Source organism: Leptonychotes weddellii, chromosome 5 (genome assembly GCF_054177405.1).
Source record: "Leptonychotes weddellii isolate Sample4059 chromosome 5, ASM5417740v2, whole genome shotgun sequence".
NCBI lineage: Eukaryota > Metazoa > Chordata > Mammalia > Carnivora > Phocidae > Leptonychotes > Leptonychotes weddellii.
This window is the reverse complement of record NC_138373.1, coordinates 67106199-67128085: the sequence shown is the minus strand read 5'-3', so window position 1 is coordinate 67128085 and position 21887 is coordinate 67106199. Positions and strand designations below refer to the sequence as shown.

General features: G+C 47.6%; 1 protein-coding gene and 1 pseudogene across 22 annotated transcripts in view; one reads left to right on the top strand and one right to left on the bottom strand.

Moving 5' to 3' along the window:
• The window catches only part of CACNA1C (calcium voltage-gated channel subunit alpha1 C), a 632951-nt gene that overhangs the window by 132291 nt on the left and 478773 nt on the right, over window positions 1-21887 (top strand). The window lies entirely within an intron of this gene.
• Window positions 6800-7403, bottom strand: LOC102741818 (large ribosomal subunit protein P1 pseudogene; annotated as a pseudogene).

Here is a 21887-nt window from a genome sequence, read left to right as displayed (position 1 = left end):
TAGTCCCTACCTCTAAACTCAGCCCAGAGCCTTCTTCTGTGCATCTACTTACGTGCCTTCCCACACAGTGGGCCATATCCATGGCTGTACCTTCCCACATGATGGACCCTCGAAGGGGGGTCTCACCCCACCTCCTTGGACGAGGGAAGAGGGGTGGTAGAGAGATTCATTTCCCCATTGCTTTGAATGCAGAAGCAGATGGGGCCAATTTTTGTTTTAAGTAACTTTTTCTTTCTTTTATATACAATTTCACTAAGGGTCAAATGGGACTGTTGCCACAATTGCAAGGTTGTTGAGAGAGATAAGATAATAGATGAAAATGTGTCGTGCAGCGCCTGGTACATAGTAGATCCTTAATTAAAACACAGCTGTCCTGTCCTCTCCCGCCCGCCCTCAGAGTCCCAGGGTATTAAAAGGCACAGTGCTGTGTGGTCAGTGACGCGGCATCTCAGGGGGAGAGTGTGTTATGGCGAGGAGCGAGAGGTGGAGCTGCAGTGGGGGAGTGGGGCCAGATAGCTTCATGCTGTGCTTTTATCCAAGGAGATGGGCCTTTATCCTCTGCATTCAGAAGTCAGAACTTAGCACATTAGATATAAATGGGAGGAGAACCTTGTTAAGTAGCTGTCTGTTTCAGCAGAAATCTTTTTACTAAGATTCACGATGTGGCTCCAAGTAGTTTTAAATTTGCAGAGCACCTGCAGGAGAAGAGGGGTCATGGCTCTAGGACACCACACCTGCAGGGGGGGTGGCACATCGCCGTCCCCTCCCAGGCGCGCTGCCGCATACCGGCCCTGCCGGCAAGACCCATGGAAACTTGTTACCCTGGGAGCTGGTTTGCGTGAGTGGCTGACCAAGCTGGACGCTCCGGGGGCCCGTGTATTCCTCCCGCAGGCCGCTGCTTCTGAGAGCTCTGCACCTTCGCTTCTCTTTAAGAGGTAGAGGAAGAGAGCCGCGGGCCAGCTGGGCGGTTGACCGTGTTGGGCCTGCCATGTCCGCAGTCTCCCAGAGCTCTGGGGTGCCCCGGGCCCACCCAACAGGGGGCCTTCTCCTGCCCCGGCCTTGACAAGTCTTTGGGCCATCCAGCCTCTCTGCCCGACACCTCTGGGGATGGAAATCCATTTGGGGGATATCTGTAATGGCGAGAAAGGTCTTTCTTAGAGTGGCCTTCCTTTATTTTCTACCTGCTGCACTTCATTTTGCCATCTGGAGGGGAAAAAACGTATTCTCTCTTCCTCAGGACATCCTTGTTGATATCAAAGCCTGCAGCCCTGTGCCTCTTGGTCATCTTCCCTTAGGCTAACCATCCGCTTCACTGCACCCTCTCCCCCTGTCCTGGCCACTCATCCGAGCTCTGCTGTTTGCCTTTGACCCACAATTCCCCAGCTCTACCTGGCCCCAGGGATAAGAGGCCCTTGCTTCCTTTTAAGGGCAGCTCATTTCCATCAGTGTAGCCTGAGATTACATGCTGCCTTCCTCCTCCCACTCCCTTCTCCCCTCTGCTTCCATCCCTCCTCATCTTCCTCTCCCTCCTCCTTGTCCTCTCCCTCTCTCCTCCTCCCCCTCTCCCTCCTCCTTGTCCTCCCCCTCCCTCCTCCACCTCCCATCTTCTCTCCCTCCTCTTTGTCCTCCCCCCCCTCCTTCCACATCACACTGTTTACTTGTGTTGAACTTTCAGGCAACTGGAATTCCTCAGTCATTTTTCATATGTGCTGGTAAGCTTTGTTTCTCCCATTCTGTCTGCGGACAGTCCCTTCTCTTGGAGATTTCCTAATAAATGTTTTTCATTGACACACTTTGCCCCTTTTTGGGCTTTTTTGCCTGTTTTTTTTCCCCTTCCCCTTTCCTGCTCTGTGATATTCTTATTTTCTTTCCCACTATGAATGCCATGTTTCAGTGACTGGAGGAGTTTGGGGCCTCATCTATTTGATAAGCTTTTTTGCCCGGGAACACTTATGCCCCCTCTGACCCTCTCGCATTTTCCCATGCAGGTGTACTTGCTCCCTGGGTCCTGACCCTGCCATCGAACACCCCTGGGAGGTGTCCCTGGCTTTCTTGCCCTCAGGCTCATCAGGTTCTACCCTGTATCCTACACTGGGATATCTGAAAAAGTCCACCCCTGGGGAAAGTAGGAGCACTTTCCAAACAAAGGTCCTGTGAGGACACTTGGGGACACTTTACTCCCAAGAGCAAAGACTGACTAGGATGTCTTTTTTTGCTATGATGGGATCTGGTAGAAAAGTTTCAAGTTACCAAGATAGAGAATATGTTCTAATGTCTTGTAAATGAACCAAATACCCTTCCCTTAATGGAAGAAGAGATGTGTGCGTGTGTTTTTAAATCACTGATAATGATAGCGGGGATAACAGTAATAGTCCTCACGTGCCTGGCACTGTGCTCTGTGTTGTACACACCTTTGTTACGTAGTCCAGACAGCAACTCAAGGGGAGTGGGTGTGCATACCTCAAAGCCTGGCGGGGGCGGTCCTTAAGCCTGCCCTGATCCCATGGCTGGTGAGCGGAGCCGGGGTGAGACCCTCTCCGTGGATCCAGGACTCAGAACTAAGTCATGGTTTCCCACAGGACAGGAGGGAGCACAGTGCTTGGGATTGTGGCTGTGCCTCTGTTGCTGCCCCTCTGGGCCTCGGTTTCTCCTGCGGTAAAGATGGGATTGGATTAGATGTGCTTAAGACTGTTAGCAGCTACATATGTCTGAGATTTGACCTCTCTGTCATTTCAGAGCCAGCTTCCTTTGGGAAACATTGTTGTCACAAGAAAAAAATTGCCTTCTATCAAAGCGTTTTCTAGTCTTGGACAAAATGAAAGGTGTTAGTGCCAAAAATAGGAAACCATTACTATAGGAAACGGGGGTAGAGATGAGGATAAGGGTGGGGGTGGATGGGCTAGCATCCAAAACTGAACAGGGACATGGTTCTTAGGGAGCCACAAGATTATACATCTAATTCTCTACCCTGCATTTCAAGCCTGCTAGAGATAGTGAATGTCAAAGTGGTAAGGGTCCTCCTCTCAGCTCCAAACTCAGAAACTTGTGTGACAGGTCAGGAGGGGTCCCCAGCAGCTTACCCCTTCATTTTATGTCAGTGGGCTCCCAGCCCTTGGAAGACAGAGACCTCTGAGGCCATATGGCCCAAGCTTCCAGAGAATTTAGATCGGGTGGGCCCCCAGGTGTACTTGTGTCTTCAAGAGCAGGCTGTGGTAGACCAGGGCTTTCTTTTGGAATATGGAACTTGTAAGACTCTTTCAGCCTCTCTTCTGACAGCTCATCTGCCAGACTGACTGAATGCAGTATAGTTGGGACAAGGAGTCCGGAGCCCTCCTGTTGTTTCAGGAAGCTCCTCTTGTCCATCTACCCCGAAGACCTGTGATTTGCCAGCTCACTCTACAGTTAACCACATTCTTAGTAGGAATTAATGAATCCAGGTGATAAACTGTGATAAAGGATAGTCAAGATTTCCTAGCTTAGATGTAGGGAAAGCCTGCATTGAGTCCCATTGGTAAGAGATGTTGAGTTTTTCACCCAAAAACAATTTCTAGAAGGTCCCCAATTTTTGAACTGCTCTTTTATTCATTGTTAGGTTGGTGTTTTAAACGTAGAAAATTGTAAATGGCATTTAGGTTTCCAGGCTGGCCTGCTTAACCCATAACACAGCTGAAACACTCCCTATTACCATGAATCATAATGGAAAATAGTATTTCTGCAAATGAGGAGTATAGAATTGCAGTTGCAGACTCCCTCTGTCTTGAACCACTTTTGGAAGGCCGTCAGCAGTCCCAGCCAGAATATAAACACATTTACACTGAAGTGTAAAAGCAGGATGTCCGATTAATCTTTACTCTGATAAGAGGGGAGTTAGGAAGGAGTGAGAGGTTCCTGGAGCTCTCTGGCCTTGTCCGGGGAAGCAGCAAGGAGAGCGGTACAGTTGAGGGTTCTTGTATGTGTAGCTCTTGCCGTCTCCAGTGAGCATTTCTTCCAGGGTCTTCTAAATATCCCGTAGACCAGCAGGTCCAGAGCTGATAGGAACAAGGGTGGGTAGCAGGCAGGGAAGACACTAGAGCTTCTGTAGTTTTGAGCAGGACAGAACCTGTTGGCAGCCTGCCTTCTGGTTCAGAATGGATGGGCTGGGCCTGCTCCACAAAACAGCTTCTGGTCCTTTCCAGGTCAGCAGTCCCATGCCCACCAGTACATCTGGCTTTCTACCAGGCACAGGCTAGCCCGAAGCACCCCGTCCTCCAGGGGCACCACCCTGTTCTTCTAAGATGGGAGCTAAAGTGGTCAGAACAAGGAGACTGCAGTAAGGTCCCACTACAGCCCAGACTGGGTACACTATGCCCTTAGGAAATTTAAATCCCTCCACTCTCTTGGCTGATTTTCTCTACCAAGACTTGTAAATTGAGATTCCCAATTTAAGAATTATTTATTCTTTCCTGAGTAGATCCCCTCTCTCTGCCTGTCTCCCTCCCTTTCCTCCCCTTCCCACCCCACTTTCCCCTCCCTTCCACTCTCCCCCTCCCTCCTCCTCATCTGTCCTCCCTCCCTGTCCCTCTCCCCCTCTTTCCTACTCTCCCCCTCCTTCTCCCTGTCTCCCTCTCCTGCTTCCCTGCATCTTGCATTTACTAAAGCTACTCACTGACCATTGGAAATGCCCAATTAAATCCTGAATGCTGTGTAACTTAAATTCAAATTGTACCCCAGGAATTCTGACACAGACTGTGTTTCCCATTGATTTAAAAAATTAAGACTCAGTGATATAATGTAATTCATTATTATGTAATAAGAGTCTATTATGGATTGTAATTTTTCAGTGACTAACTCAATTTTACTTATTAGTGTTCATTTAAATCTTAGCTTATTATATGTTCAATTCTACAAGTACTAGAACCATTTTCTTCAAAAGTCAGCCATTCGGATTTTTTCCCATCAGTTTAGACAAGACTTTCTTCCTTTCTCTTCCTCCAAAAACATTCAGATAAGTGAAGTTTTCTCCTACATTTAAATCAGTGACTGAATAGGAGCAAACTGGAGGATGATTAATTTTTGACCAGAAGCACCAAAGTGAAATGAATTTTTATTAATTTCAAAATCTGACATTCCGAGGACCCTTTAGTAGAACCTGGGCTTCTATGCAGTGAATCAGTTCAGTGCAGAAACGAACCTGTATCTTGAAATGCAACTTTAAGATAACTTCAAACCAAGCTGCAGTTTCATTAGGAATGTTCCCCTGATTTACATTTTTTTGGGTTTAGTAAATTCAATTCAAATTTATTTCCTCCTAAATGAATTTTTACTACCGGAAGGCCCTTGTATGGAAATGATCTTCTGTCATTATGTGGTTTGCCTGCCCCAGAGGGTGAGATGGCCTTGAAACTGGAGTGCTGACCAGGGCATGGAGAGTTACTTTCAATGCTGCATATGCGTGCGCAGACGGCTGAGGCAGGAGGGGAGGGCACCCTCAGGAAGGAAGGTGCTCGTGTTTGTGCCTTCGCCCTTTAGGACAAAACACTCCGATTTGGCAGTTCAGCCAAAAGCATCTTTAAAGGCAGCTGGGGAGCTGCCTGCCTGTCTTCCTCCCGACATGGCCCTGTCCCCACCTCTGCCTCCCCCACCAGGGAAGTGGCTTCTGAGGAGGCTGCTGAGGTGTACTGCTCTCCATTGAACCAGAGGCCTCCCCTCCGAGGCTACTGAGACATGAAGATGACTGACCGTTTCAAGATCCCTTACAACTCCAGATACTGTAGACCCTGCACGTGAGCTAGGGGTGCTCTCAGCATCACTGAGTTTCTCCATTACCAAATTGGGAAGACTTCAGTTTTAAGAAACAGATATCGAAACGAAGTTGATAGAAAAGGTAAATTCCTACAGCATTTTTGATAGAAACTCTTCATTTTCTACTCTGCAGCTCTTCGGCTGCATGAGGGTAGGGCAGTCAGAGGTGGGGGGTGGGTGCAAAGGTTACACAAGGGATCCCAGAATGAAGGGAAAAGGACAGAGAACCTGCCCCATAAGCACTGTTGTCCTGGCTGCCATGGCTGGCATTCATTTTGACAAGGCCATCAAGAGGTGACATGCAGAGCAGCATATTTATTTTCTGTGATTCTTAGTTTTCAAGGTGAGGGATGCATTTTGATGTCCTCTTAATTGTTCTTAAGCATATATTATAGGCCATCATCCAAAACTCTTTTCTAAACTTCCCCTGAAGCAAATATTTTAGCTCTTGTAAGTTAGGTATTGGCCGCATAAAGGCGTTTCTCCTGATACTTGCTGTGAGTTTGTTCCTTTTGACCTTCGCCAAGTGGCTCCAGGTTGTTCTATTATCACATCATGCCCACCATCTCCTGAGGAACTTTGATGCATGGATCCTCCTGATCCTTCCTGCTCTGTCGTCTTCAGTGTGGCAGCTCTGTCCTCAGAGAGCTCCCCTGACATCGTAAGATGGCTGTAGCCATTTCAGACATCCCAGGCAGAAGCAGCAACGTCCAGGGGACTGGAGGCATCTCTCCCCTGAGTGTCTCTTAAGAGCGAGGAAGCTTTTCCCAGAAGTGTCCAGCAGACTCTGCCATGTCTCATTGGCCAGGAGTTGGTCAAATGTCCCTTTAGCAAGGAGTGGGATTGTCTTGACCAGTTGAGATGAATTAGGACTTACCTCCATCACTGAGAGAGGAGTGTCACAACCAAACAGAATCTGGGCCTTTCCAGCCAGGGAGAAGGAGTGATGTCTTTTGGGCAGCCAGTGATGCCAGTTTCATCATCTGTCTTCCTGGACTCAGAGAATACTGTCCACCTATTTATTTATTTTAAGAGTTCAGCTTTTTTTTTTTTTTTTAAGGTTTATTTATTTATTTTAGAGAGAGCACGAGCAAGGAGAGGGGTGGAGGGATAAGCAGACTCCCCACTAAGCATGGAGCCCAATGAGGATGCAGGGCTCGATCCCACGACACTGAGATCATGACCTGAGCAGAAATCAAGAGTCAGCCACTTAACCAACTGAGTCACCCAGGCGCCCCAAGAGTTCAGCTTTTTATTAACTGTGTTACAGAAGACGGTTAGTCAAAAAGACCAAAGCCCATGTCATCATCAGACTCTTCAGATTCTTCTTCCTTTGCTTCCAGCTCCTTCTCCTCAGCTGGGGCAGCCATGGTGGGGGGAGTGGGACCTCCTGCTGGTGTAGCAGCAGCTGCTGGAACAGGGCCCCCAGCCCCTACCTCGCAGATGAGGCTCCCGATGTTGACACTGGCCAGGGCCTCTGTAGACAAGCCCAGCCACAAGGGTTCAACACTTCTACCTGCTGCTTTAATGAGGGCATAGATCTTATCCTCTGAGACTGTCATCTCATCGCTGTGCAGGATGAGGGCCAAGTAGATGGAGGCGAGCTCCGAGAAGGAGGCCATGGCGTGGGCACGCTGCTGGTCTGCGGGTGAAGTGAGGGCCTCACCCCAGCGCGGCCTTAGCTCCCTCAGAAAGACCGAGCGCCTTAGCGGCAACTGAGGAAAACCCATACTGACCATTGACATTTTTTGAATCTTTTGTCCTGTGCAAAAATAAGTGGTTTTTTTTCCTCTTTAAGTTATAATGATTAGAGAAATGATTCATTGCTGACCTTGGGCCTCTGCTTCTTCTTGCCTGAGCTGGACAATGTGGAGGCCCTGCTTTTGATCATTGGGTTGACTGACAGGATTTTAGAGTCGGAAGGCCTTTAAGAACATGCAGCTCAGTCTTTCCATTTTACAAATAGGGAAACTGAGGCTCATGCTGCGAGGAACGTGCCCAGTGTCCAATAGCTAGGTTACCTGAGCATGCCTGTGATACCTCACGTCTCATTTCGTGTCTTTTTTTCTACTTTCACGATGCTTGGTCCCCTTTCCTTCCAGATAATCAGTGCTATTGTGCACTTTTAAGCTTTTCTCCCTGTTAAAACTTGCCCAAGAACTAAAGAACTAGATAGCAGTCATTTATAGCCCAGCATGAATATTAGATATTTCATATTTTAAGTCTTCTCTTGAATCATTTAAAGACATTTCAAGCATTTATTAATAGGCATGAGAATTATTTTGGGGGCAGGAGAACTTCAGTTCTCTTCTTGGTCTCTCAGAATCACACCAGTGTCTCGTCTGCCTTCTTCGTCCTGGAAGGCGCAACCTTCTCAGCAGCCACAGCAGAGAAGAGAAAGGGACCTTGCTTCACTTGGGAAAAGCATCCTGCCTGACACCATCCTTAGACCCTTCATTTGATCTAAAAATGTTTTGTGAGTAAAGTACAAGCTCTGTTGTCTTCTTCTCTGTAAGCAGAGGGTGAGGTGAGGCTCATGGATAACAGGCCATAGGCCCTGAGAATGCTCCAGGCCCCATAGATGGCCCGCTATCCAAGGTAGACTTCTCTTCTCCATAAATAGATGCCTTGTATCTGGAAATCTAAGTGCCCCATCATAGAAGGCTAGCAAGCCTATTTGTACTATAAAAGTTTTGGGTTTGTTTTTCTTTTTCTATGCAGATAAGATTCATCATGGGGATCCCATGAAAGGAGTAGTTAGCATATTTACCCTGGAGTATCTACCTTGGTGTATTTAGCAAGTGACTTGATTTCCACACTGAGTGCTGGTTTTTTTTTTAAGATTTTTATTTATTTATTTATTTATTTGACAGAGAGAGACACAGCAAGAGAGGGAACACAAGCAGGGGGAGTGGGAGAGGGAGAAGCAGGCTCCCCTCCGAACAGGGAGCCTGATGCGGGGCTCAATCCCAGGACACTGGCATCTTGACCTGAGCCGAAGGCAGTCGCTTAATGACTGAGCCACCCAGGTGCCCCCACACTGAGTGCTGTTTAAAGTGACACATATGTAGTCTTTCCCTTGAAGGGACATGCCTCCGAACTCTTCAGACCATCAGGTCAGAGAAGCAACATGCTAGTACCAAGAAGGTGGCGTAGGGTCTTGTGTCTATAGTCCTGTTTCTGAGCTGTCCTTCCCCAGTGCCACTGTGTGCCGTGGTTACTGCCTCATCTTCTTCCCCTTCCGGTAACCCTCGTTCAGTGCTGGGGGCGTTGAGGCTGACACCATTCTTTGTGAGGGGCAGTCTCACCCATTGCAGGGTGTTTAGAACCCTTGGCTTTCACCCCCACTTAAGTCCGCACCCAGGTATGATGACAACCAGGAGTACCTCCCCTCACCTCTGACCACCTCCTCGGGAACAGGCTGCTCCCGGTGGAGAAGGTCCATTCGACACAGAACCAACCAAGCCTGTCCCTTCCTCTGTTTTTAGGGCAGTTTTCTAGAGGAGGAGGACACTTTTTTTTGTTCACCTGGCTGCTGACACATTCCATTGTCAGTCAGCAAACAAATGAAATAAACATTGATTATCATCCCCCTCCACTCCTCTTCTCCCTGCACACCCGTGGGCCTTTCACTCATGTGTTCTGGATACATTTTCACACCAGAGAGATTGCTAAACAGAGCCTGAGGGGGTCGCGTGGGGTGTTGTGACTGGAAGGTCTTCACAGCAGGTCTGCTTCTTACCAAATCTCAGGGAGCAGAGCCCCAGGCTCTGTTCTTCGGTGCCCAGGCGGGCATGTGACGTCTGCACACCCACCACTTCAAAAGGGGGTCTGGGGTTGGGGAGGCTTGGCAGTTTCTTGGACATCAAACAGTGCTTGCAAAACAAATTTGATGAGTTATGAATGAATCAGAACCAGACGAGTTACATTTCTCTCCGAATGCATATTTAAAACTTTCTACACACACACCAGAGAACACCCGTACCTTCCCAGAGTATGGGGGTCTTGGCCACGTGTCCTGCAGGATTTGCGAAACCAGGGTCATTTTCCACAACGTATCTGTCCTCATCCCTTCCCTTTCTTTGGCCACCAACCATCCTGGAAGGTCATGCACTTGGGCTCCTTTAAAGGGCTGGGTGAAACCAGGTGACAGGCTTCCGCACACTCAACTGGGAAACCTCTGTGTGTGGAAGTTCAAGGTGTCCTCCCACCCCTGCCTTGAGAGGCTGGGTTCTCACAGTGCCAACTTGGAGATAGGCTGGTGGAGGCGGGGGTTTGGGAGGTGGCAGGTCGTGGTGGTTACAGGGAGGAGGCCGACAACCCAGAGGCGCTCACTCTTAATTTGGCTTTCTCTTTCTTATCCTTCTATTCAGGTCTCATTAAATGTCACTTCATCTGACAAGTCTTCCCTAAGCTCCTATTCTAAATCCTCTTTCCTGTTATAACCTTTTATCTTGCCCTATATTGCCCTTTTCTCTTGTTCTTGTCTCTTATAGAACTTAAAACAGTCTGTAATTATGTATTTATTTGTATGATTTTCTGTCACCCCAGTAGCTGGGCGAGGTTGAGGACCTTATCTTCTCTCCGCTGCAGTATCCCCAGTACTTAGCCCAAGGCTGGCAGCTAAGAAATAGTTGTGGGATGAATAAATGGTGACAGTCTACTCCTCTTGGGTTGATGATTTTGAATAAGGGGGTAGGCAGAGGGTTTGGTGTACATGGTCTATGTTGGGGATTAACCTTGACTTGGAGGTGCTCAGAGAGGCAGGAAGGCGAGCTGGACAAACCTGGGACCGCTCCATGTAAATCAAGTAGCCCACTTGAGATCTAGTGCTTCCATAGGAGCACCACGCGCTGTAGAATCCAGGCCTTGGGATGAGATCCAGAGGGAAGAAGGCCAGTTGACAACTTATACGATGTAGATGAGTGATTTCAGAAGCACAGGGTAGTATTTTCAAAAATAAAACGAGACGTTGAGAGAATGGCAGCGCCTGGGGGTTGAGTGTGCTTCTGACCTGGGAGGAGGCACTATGAACGGAGCAAAGAGCTCAGGCTTTGCCATTAAGCCCGCCTGGGATTCTAGATTTCACCACTGACTGGCTGTGTGGCTCTTAACCAAGTTGTTTATGCTGTCTGTATTTTTACCTGTAAAATGGGACTGGTGATAGCTCCCTCTCTGGGGTTTCATGAATATTCACTGAGCTGACATGTGTGCCTCCCTCATACTCAGGGTCCAGTGAGTGTTGGTTCTTAGTTCTTTTTCTCTTTTGAATAGCCAGCATGGCCGATTTCAGATTTCTCCTGCTCCCCAACCTGGTCTGTAGTCAATGATCAAATATACTAACTCTTCGTCCTGAGGTACATATGGTGCACACGGCATGTACCCATCATTGTGCTAAGGGTGGTAAAGGTTCAGAAGAAACACGTTTCTCCTATAGAATGTCTCCCCTATTGACATATTCCTTGGGGGAATATATCTTTGCTTCTAATATCTGTTTCATATTTTATATATAGCTCTGAATAAAGTGATTTTCAGTTGATATTTATATAGGAAAAGTGTATATTGATAGCCCCCAAACTCAATATAACATTTTAAAGAAAAGTCTCAAGTTATCTTTCAATACAATTGGTGAAACATGAGAAACATTTGTAGGTGTTCTGTAGAGCCCACATAGTGCCAATAAAGGGGATGTGCTTTGGGGCTGTTTTGGGGGGCTAAGAGAGTCATGTGACTACATCCAAGTAACACTGATCCATTCCCCAGGGGAGGAGTCTTGGCCATATATGTTGGAGGATTTGCAAAGCCAGTGTAATAGCAAGGTAGACCAGACAGCTTTTCCAACCCCCATCACACCCCCAACACACTCTTCCTTTCCCTTTTCCTGACTGCCAACCTTCCTAGAAGGAGGTCATCCATTTGGGCCCTTTTAAAGCTCTGGGAGAAACCAGGTGACTGGCTTCTGCACATTCAACTGAGAGATCAGGAAGTGCTATTTTAAACATTTTACCTCCTAATGTGATAGTTTATATGATAGTTATGTGCTGTACTTTGCTTACATTTTAGGAAATACATTATAATATATTTTGGTTTGGGGTTGATGTAAAGCAAACCATTATAATTTTTCCTATTTAAAATAATGGGAAATAGGTTACCATTTCGCACAGCACATCTGACTTTCAGAAACAGATTACCAAAATGTGCCTTTTCCCATGTGGTCCTTATCTTCAAAGAATGTATAGTCTAGTTGGGCTGATAAGACAAACAACAAGAATTGAACTTTCTCATAAGGAACATAACATAAGATGGTATACAGTTAAATTAGGTGTTGGAGAGTGCAGTCTGGTCTGTTGATTCTATAGGGATTAGAAAAAGCAGAATCACTTGGGTGGGGGGAGATTCTGGAGAGGTTTCATGGAGGGGACTAGACCTGCAGGGGCTTTAAGAATGGCAGGGCTTGGTTAGGATAGGAATCAACGTATAGGCCATGGTTGTTGGAATGTCAGGCTTCAGAAGTTGATGTATTGTATGGTGACTAATATAATATAATAAAATTAAATTAAAAAAAAAAGTTTCTTCCAATGAACATTCCTCAAATACCTATAATGCACCAGGTACTGTGTTAAATATAAAGTGGTAAGCCAAGAAACATAAAACATGGTATGATGCCAGCCTCCCATCTCTTTATGGAGAAGAATGAGAAGACATGTACATTGAACATGAACATTGAACACACACACACACAGCATAATTCAAATAAAACAGTTACAGCATGCTGAAAGAGAGGAATAGCTAGAGAGAGCACTGTTCAAAAGAGGGGAGATGATGTGTGCCCGAGAGGTCAGCATGGCTTTGGCTAGAATAGCTGTGTTAGCTGAGATGGTCTTAAGGCAAGACCATGACTAGGGCTTCACACGTTATTAATAGCTGGTCTGGCAGCACTCATCAGAATGGATACCACTGGCTAGGAGAGCTGGTGCAGGGTTCTGGAGCCTTCTGCCCTGCCTGGCATAAACCCTCTGTTTAGTGGATTCAAGGGAAGATCCGGGGGGCCTGAGGAAGGGGGCCTGGGTGGTACAGGGCATTTGGGAAACTCAGGGAAATGGCCATTTACCAACCAATATGGAGGTGTCTTAATATATCATGATCAGTTTGTACTTACCGTACCTAGTAGCAGAAGATCAGCCCAAATTGGAACCCCTGAGTCAGCCAGTGAAGTCAGGTTATCTCCCTCTCCACACTCCACCCCAGAAGAAATATGTGTTTCCCTCATAACAAATACCTTGGTTTTGGGGTTTTTTGTTGTTGCTGGTTTGTTTTTGGAGGTTGTTCCTCCTGGCTTAACCTGAGGATCTAACTTAGGTCCCGAGTACCCACCTGCCCACCCTGCCCCCGCATAGAAATAATGGAGAAACATGGTTCCTTTTCCAACTACTTTGAGCATTTGAATTACTCCGATCCGAGTGCCCCCACTATCCAAGGCCCCTGCATCAACCCCTGGACCTCCCCTGTATCCTGTAAATAGAAGATCTACGCCTAGCAGGGCAGAGGGCTCCAGAGCTCTGGGCCAGCTCTCCTGGCTGGTGGTATCCATTCTGACAGGTGGGCGATTTTTAAATATTGCTCCCTGGTCCTTAGGCCTTCCAGTAAGAAGCAACCAATCACATTATACCCCACAGAAGTCTTGGTTTGGGGTGAGGTGTGTTATTGTTAGAATTGTTTTCCTAAAAACAGTAATCAAATACCTTTAAAAATTTTGTAAGCATCCTTTCTATGTATCAGTATGGTTAAAAAAACCCCCAAATACCAATAATCCTCATGAACCAACAAACGGTTGGAAGTGGTCTGTCAATGGTTGTAATAATAAGAAATTCATTGGGAGGAGTCATCATGTGCCTGAGATTTGATGACTCTGGGAAGACAAATGGTGTTCCATCTGTGTGCACACTTGTATCCGAGAGAAAGAGAGAAAGAGACAGAGACAGAGAAAGAGACAGAGAGAAGGGTGTCTGTGCCACTCTGTATTTTGGGCATTGTCTCATAAGATTCTTAACTGGCTTGTACCACCATACGCACAGTGTTCTATTAGCAGTTGTTTGGCCAAGAATAAAGAATTGCTAATTATATTTTAGAAATACAGTTTAAGGAGCTGAAGTTTAAAATAACTGTCTTGAGCTTCAGAAAACTCATCTCTGGAAACCATCCATGGAAGGATATTTGTACTTTCCAAGGGGGTCTGCTGGGGCAAAAATAGGTCAGGTTTTTCTACATTTCAGTCAGTGCCTCCTGAAAGGTTACTCGTACATCTCTTTAAAACGCTAATTGCCTTGCTTTCTCAAGAGCCAAGACCCATCCAGTCCTCCAACCAAATTCTCACCTAAAATCAGAAGGTTTAAAATCCAGTTATTTTAAGTGATGCATACTCTTAAAAATATGTGTCTGGTTATGTTGTGTATAAACGGCTCATATCAGAGATGCAGCAAGTCAAGCTATATAAAATTTAGTAACACATGCCAGAGAAGAGACAGAGAGAGATAGGAGGGGGGGGAAGAGAGAGACAGAAAGAGAGAGGGAGAGACTGACTGATATCCTTATCCTTTCCTCCAGGAGAGGCTTGCATTTTACTTTTAACCCGTTTCTAAAAATGGCAAACGCAAAGTAAGAAAATAAGTTTATCTGTTGCAGGAAGGAAGGAAGGGCAGGGAGAGGAATCTGATCTTCAGCTTGGTGTGATTTTATTTTTATCAGACTTGTTTTTGCAACAGAACATCTGGGGGCAGTGACTAGTGCAGAGTCGGGGTCTTACCTATGTTTCAACAGCTTCGTTAGGGTCATCCTTAGAGATTCATTTCACCAGGGCCATGCTGGAAAATATGAACTCTTTAGGGTAGGATGAAGTAGTGATATATGATAGTGTCCTAAGTGAGGTGTTGGCGATATTGCTAATAACAGCAGTGTTCGGGTTTATGCTGTCTTTCTCTGAGGGTGTGCGGGTAGCTCGCCTTGCTTCCCTTTCCTATGAAGAAGCCTGGGATTGGTCGGGGTGCCTCGTTTCTGAAGTCTGGGGGAATGATGTGGAGCGAGGTGCTTCAAGGTTAGAGGTGGATCCCAACCCAGTCCTCACAGGGCTGGCGATGACATTTGGCACTGGTGCGTATGATCTCAAAGGCAGTAATGGGCAAAGATGATCAACCTTAGATTGGTGGGGTCTCAGAGAACTGGGCCCAAGTTTCTCAGTTTGGCAGCATCCCAGTAATTCAAGTGTATTAGCGGAAAAAGCATTAGGTTAGTTTTTAGTTCACTGATTCAATCATTCAGTGTCTATTTCTTGGTCACTTGTACAGTGCCCAGCGCAGTGCTCCAGCCTGCGCATTGGAGCTGGATGCCTTGTCATCTCCATCTTAAGGCGCATTGGAGCTGGATGCCTTGTCATCTCCATCTTAAGGCGCATTGGAGCTGGATGCCTTGTCATCTCCATCTTCCCAATGTCCCTTCCCATTGGAAGCTGTAGCTGTAACTGGGTATTTTGTGCCATAGAGAAGGAAGAAGGTAATGGGTAATGGGGACAGGCTGGGATCTTATGTATCAGCATGGTTGTGTAGTGATGGTGAGAGCCGTCTCTCGGCTACCTTTTAGTAGAAGGGAACATGAAGCTTTCAAAAAGAGCCCTATTTTCCAGTTAAGTGAAGGACCTGCTGAAAACCCAGGGGTCTGGGTGGGTATTGGCATGCAGGTGCCCTTAGCTTCAGCCCCGGGAGCAGTCCATCAGGCAGATCTTGCTGAATTAGGAACCCTCCCCAGGCCATCAAGTCAGGGCCATATATAATTTGGGATTCTGCAGTTCACAGAGTGCTACCCCACTTTCTTACACTTGTAGAAACTGTGCTCCAGTAGCATTTTCGGATTGGTCTGTGCTGGGCCTGGCCACGAGAACATCAGGCACTGTGGATACATGGTCCCTCTAGGAGAGGTCTGGGGGTCTGACTTTGGAAGAGAAGGAATGTGTCCATGAACTTTAACTTCTCTAGAGACAATGCTGAAAGCAGACTTGATGGCTTCTGTGGCTGTAGTTTTATAAGAATATGAACCTCTCTGGAGTGTTGTTGAAATACAGCCACCGTTATGAGCATGACTATTACTTATTTGGTAGGACCCTACCTGCTGATTCTCATTCTCTCAAGAGCGTAAATTAATTCATATGGGTTTGGCCTTGCTCGGAGGTTGGGAAGGAGAGTGGGGTGATCAATGGGACTTGCTCTCAAATCCCTAGTTGTTTTACTCCTTCTTTTACTTGTCATTTTCTCTGCTACTTTTATGTTATTTGCACAAGCTTGGGGGACCAGAGGCAGGAACTAGCATTTGGATTAATGGCTAGATAATCCAGAACAGTCGAAGAACGAAGAAATAATGTTTATGTTCTGTTCTGGGTTATATATTTTTATGTGGTGATGGTGAGAGAAATAATGACTTTAGTTTCTTAAGTATATACTTCTTGCATTGATACTAAAATTAGCTACTGTTTGCATTTGCTAAGTGCACATCCACCATGGTAGAGGGAGAGAACTCAAGGGTCAGTGTGGTAGAAGGAAAGAAACCACAAATTTAGTTGTTGCTGCTGGTTTCACTCAAAGTAGAGATTCAGATTAGCACATACTATCTGAATTAAACAAATTATACTTTAAAGAAATTAGGCAGGTCTGCATTTGAGGAAATCTTATTATAATTACTAGTAAAGGAAATTATTGCCAACAAAATTCTGGATTTTAATTTATCTGATCTGCTTAAAGCATGATACACCTGTATATGTGATGAACCATTTTTTTTTTGAAACTAGAGACCTGGGTAGAGAGTAGGATTTGGTTCTTAGAAGGCAGAGCTTAGAATTTTAGAAAGAGAGGTGTTTTATCTAGGTCAGGTATTATTACTGTCAATATCTTTGCCGTTTACCCAGAATGCAGTCTCTGCCATGTTTGAGGCGGTGCTCCTTCCTTGCTCCCTCTTGCCCCCACCGTGTTTGTTGTGTGCGGACTGTGTCTGGGATGACAGCAGACGCTGAGGTTATGAGGGCAAACAGTTCGGTGTGATTTCTGCCTTTGTGGAGCTTAGGGTCTGATGGGAGACACGAACAAAGGAAACCTGTAACCGCTGGACACGTGCATTTTCTCCTCTGCTCCCAGAGCCAGACTGGAAGACCCTGAAGATAATTCCACTGCCTCTCCCTTGGAGCTGTTTACAAATTGCTCCATGATTTTTATGCTATCTTACCTTTTGGAATTAGTATGATGATGGCGCTTCTGGCGGGATCACAGAAAGGAAACCATGAACCACTCATGCTGCCCAACCCAGACTCCTGACTTCCACAGACACCTCTGGGGCTGAGGCTTACTTAAATATGTTCCAAGAAAGAAACGGTCAGTTAGGACAGGGCACCTGCCACTTCCCAGTCATTCTGAGCCAAGGAATCAGGCGCACGTGTGACAGCCTGGAGCAGGCCCAGCTTCCATCTGGAGTCCGGGCTGACCTCCCGAGGAGGGGAAAATGCCCCCCGGCTTTTGTGCTGAGGCTTTCTCTGGTGCTGCTTGTTAGCTGGCCTTCAGGTGTGAGCCCTTACCTGTCTTCAGGTGCCTGGGGCGGCAGCAGCGGGGGAGGGGCGCTCCAGGCCCCTGGCGCGGGGTGGGGGGGGGGTGAGCACCACCCTGTGCGGGCTGCGGGCGGGGAGCAGCCGTGGGGGCTGGCTGGGGAGAAGGCCCGGCCGAGGCGGAGGCGAGATTATTGCCTGTTACACATGGACATCTAGACGGGGGAAGAAACATAACGGCTTTATTTTTAGGCTTTGCTAATTCTCACTCTTCTCCTAGTTTGCTGCTACCTGGCAACAGCTTATTGTCATGGCAACGCCAATGTTAATGAGTGAAGCTCTCTGTGTGTCTGTTTTACCCGGTGCTCTGTGACAGACCCTCGGCGTGGAGCTATCTCTCTGGCCATCAGAGTCCGAATGCCAACCTCCCTTCTCTGCCGAAGGCCTCCCAGGCCCTGTCCGTGAAGCAGAGGAAGGGAGGCAGCTGACAAGGGATTTATGCTGTTGCTTACACATTCCTAACGTGTTCTCTATTTACAGATGGGCCTGCTGGCTTCACAAGCGGCCCCTCCTCTCATCAGGGCCCCCCCTTCTTTACATTTTTCAGTGGCAGCCATAGGCTTTTGAACAATAACCAGTTTTCTCAGGTTCCAGGCACCTCGGGATTTGTGCAGGCTTTTCTCGCACCTTCTCTGCAGTTGGTCTGCAAAGCCCTGAATCCCGGGTCCTGAGTGGGGGGTGATTATTGCTGGTCTCGAGGGAACCCGGGGCTTACAATCCGCGAGGGACCGCCTGCACCCCCGGTCCTCAGGCTGAGAAGAAGTGATGCCACCTTACCCTCTTGTCTTGGTTTCCCTGACATCTGTTGATAGAGGTCATCATCTATGGCCTCAAGGTCATATGTGAGAAAGAGCAGCAGAGTGGGCAGCCTCTTCATGCCTCAGTTTTTCCATCTCTAGGCCGCCCTCCATGTCAGCCTGCTGAGCAGGGATGCATGTGAAGTGGTCTGGGTCCCCCCTTCACCGGTTCTGCCTGCACCTCTCTCTGCCTCAGCTGCCTCACTTAGGAATTAAGGATAGGAATCAGATAAATATGGGTCAGGTGGCTTAAAGCAGTGTCGGGCATAAAATAATGGTTCAATAAATATTGGTTATTATGCTGGCCATTATTTAATCTTCACACTAACCTTGTGAAATAAGTACTGTTCATATTCTCAAATTGCAAAGAAGGAAACTGAGGCACAGAGAGGTGGAACTGCCTCAGGGTCGCCAGAAGTGACAGATTTCAGCTGTGAGCCGCGGCCCAGGGAGCTTGGCTGTGCTTACCCTCCAGGCCCTTTAGGGCCACGGTCCTCACAGCTGTAGAGAGCTGCTCCCTTCTCCTGCGGGTAGCTTTGGGGCCTCATGGGTGTGCACGAGCACTTTGAACTCCTGGATAAAAGGTGCTATGTGAACCAGAGAGTTCGAATCATTATGAAGTGTCATCTCCAGGGGGGTGGCTCTTAGCCGGTATGGTTCATCTTGAGGTTGGCCCTGCAAAGCTCTGTAATGAGCGATGGAGTCAGGACTCCTTGCAGCCACCTCTCCACGGCCCTGGACTGTTCTCGGGACACAGAGTCCTTGGCGACTACCTCTCCACTGGGCCACGAAGCACATCACCACTTATTTATTCCTGCTGGCTCACCCAAAGTTTTCAGCCCCCTGTAACAGCTCTATTTTTTTTCTCAGAGTTCTTCTAAGCAAATTATTCTATGTATTTTTTAAAAGGTAGCAGAATCACATAGTACAAAATAAAAAATGCACAAAATGGCATACTGTGAAAAGTCTCTCTCCTCCTCACCCCTCGCCTCCAGGGCCTGTCCTTGCAAGGAGACCCACAAGTCAGAGAACATAGAGATGTATACTGACTTTGTCTTCACCCCTGACGGGAACACTCACACATTCTGTCCTGCGCTGTTTTTTCCCCCCACTTAACTGGACATGGGAAATCGCTCCATATCAGTACACAATCAATGAGAAGTGACCTCAATAATTTCCAACAGCTAACTCACAAGTTTTATTGGGTTTTTATTCTAGGTAAATAAATTTTTGATAATTGTGATAAAAGCTTAAGAAAGCAATGTTAATAGTAATAGTTTTCTATTATTGAGTATCACCAGGATAATACCAGGGTTCTTTTGAATCCCTCAGCCATTTTTTCCCCTCACCTGTTATAAAGCTGAAATCCAAAGTCACAGAGCTAAAAATGAACCTAAGTCCATTGTGTCCACATCCCTATGCCCTTTTGGTTATACTGTGCTCCTTCTCTTACGTAAACAGGCTCAAAAATGGATCCAACCACAGGCCTGGGCTGCAGGAGCTAGCTCCCTCCCAGTGACCAATACACTTTCATTTAGTGATGGCATCGCTAAATAGTACTCCTGCCCGGCTTGTCTTCCCTACCCCTGCAGGCCTGGCTTCATTCACGGGCAGACACTTCTGCTTAGCAAACATAATTTATTGATGTGTGAGGTCCATTTGAACTCCATCTCTGCTATTCTCTGCTTCTGTTTCTTTACCCATAAAATGTGCAGAGCCGTCTCACCACTGCCTAAAAGAGGTACTGAAGAGGTGATACAAATCATGTTCAGCATCTCCCCTCCTGTCTCCTTCTGATGTTGCAGAGGGGTGTCCTCTGGGTCTGGACTCGAGCACCTTGCGAGTGGGAAGTCAGGAGGAAGAGGGCACGAAAACCCGGAGACAGTTTGGGAGCACGTCATTGCTAATGCTTAGTAGGCACTCCACAAGGATTTGCTGCATAAGATAGACAAATGCATATTTTGGGTTCCCTGGTCAGAGAGATGTCAGAGACATGCCTGCCTGAGTTGCCCGGCTTCAGCTCAGTCTGCTCTTTGTAGGTGTTCTGTTGCATTATTCGGGGCTTTGGTCTTCATTTTCCTTACCCCTCACACTTGCCCTCTAGTCCCTTCCATGAGCTTGCACACTTCTTAGGATAGATTCTGATCAGCTCTCATGGTGCCAAGTACTTTGGGGGGCCAGCATGCCAGAGAGGGCAGAGAAAAGTTCAGAGGTGGGCTCGCTCATCCCAGCCACACCCAGGCAGGTGCAGTCCCCTGGGTAGGGTGCCCTCTCCCTTCCTGCTAGGCCCGGCTACATCATATCCGTCCCCATCTCCCACTGCTGGGGTCACCCTGTGCTCTGTGGGCACTCTGCAGGCGCCCTGGCCCCTCTAGCTCACACTCATTGTCTCTTTTGAACTTCTGCTGTGGTTCTTGTCCCCCAGCACCGTTTGGCATTCTGTTATGTTAGCATTTCATGTGGAAGGAGAAGCAGCCCCCAGGAACAGAGCTGACATGCCCATTGGCTTCCAGACGTGTCCCAGCCCTTCAGATGCAGGCCGTCCAAAGGGCCCGGTTCTCAGGTCTCCGGCGGGCCAATCCTGGGGAGCATGAAGCTGCTGCTGGGACTGTAGCCTGGATGTCTTCCAATATCCCGTTTGGAGGGCTCTTCCCAAAAAGGCAGAAGAGCCCCAAGGTGAGGTGAAGGGCCTTGGAGCCTCAGGGCTGCCCCCCAGGAGAGGAAAGCCCGGTGGGGGAGCAGCGGAGAGCGAAACTGTCCTAGCGTATGTCCTGCTGCAGCCACTTTGGTTGTGAAGCTTCTGACTGAGATGCTTAGAACTCATCTTGTTGGTGAAGTCACGATGCTCCCCTTTTAGCGACACCCGCTATTGTCGAGAACTGAGCGATCAGAGTGTGGCAGCACAGAGGTGCCTTCTAGCGTGCTGGTTACAGAGGGGAAATGATCGAATATAGAACCGGACAGAGCCACACTGGCTGTCCTCAGGACACACCAAAGGAAGCGCCTGCGAGTCCTGGGTGAGAATGGGGGAGGCCAGGGCCTGGGGGTGTTTTAGGATCAGAGGAATGTGAGCATGGCCCAGGTGCTCTGTCTCCTCCAGTGAGTCCGGGGAACCAGCTTCCTCAGCAGCCTCCCTCCTGGCCTGGAGAGGTCTGGGACCCCATCTTGGCTCTCTCTCTCTTCCTGTTCCTGCTGCCTTAAAAGGACTAGATTATAATTCCCTTAAGGACTGAGTAAGCCCAGAAATGCCTCCTTACCTGCTTACGTGTATCGACATTCCTTCCAAGAAAGAGGCGGGTTCTTATTGCACAATTAGAGAGAAAAGGCTTGCACTGGAAGAGGCAGAGCTGTGCCGTGAGGGTTTCTGGTTGGGACATAATCAGGCAAACGACTAAGGTGGTTGACTGGCCAGCAAACCTTTTTCACTTTTGATGGGAAAAAGGAGTTCTTCATGGGGCAGAGATTTTGAAATAAAAAGAAGGGGCACCCAAAGAAGAGAGTTTATAGTAGTGGTTCTTCTGCAGAATAACTGGGGAGAGGGGAAGCTTTAAAAAACATCCTCTGCCGAACCCAGAGATTGGGATTCAAACGTCTTCAGCTGGGCCTGAACATCAGTATTTTAAAAGAACACCCCCAGCTGATTTTAATGTATAGCCAGGGTTGAAAACCATTGT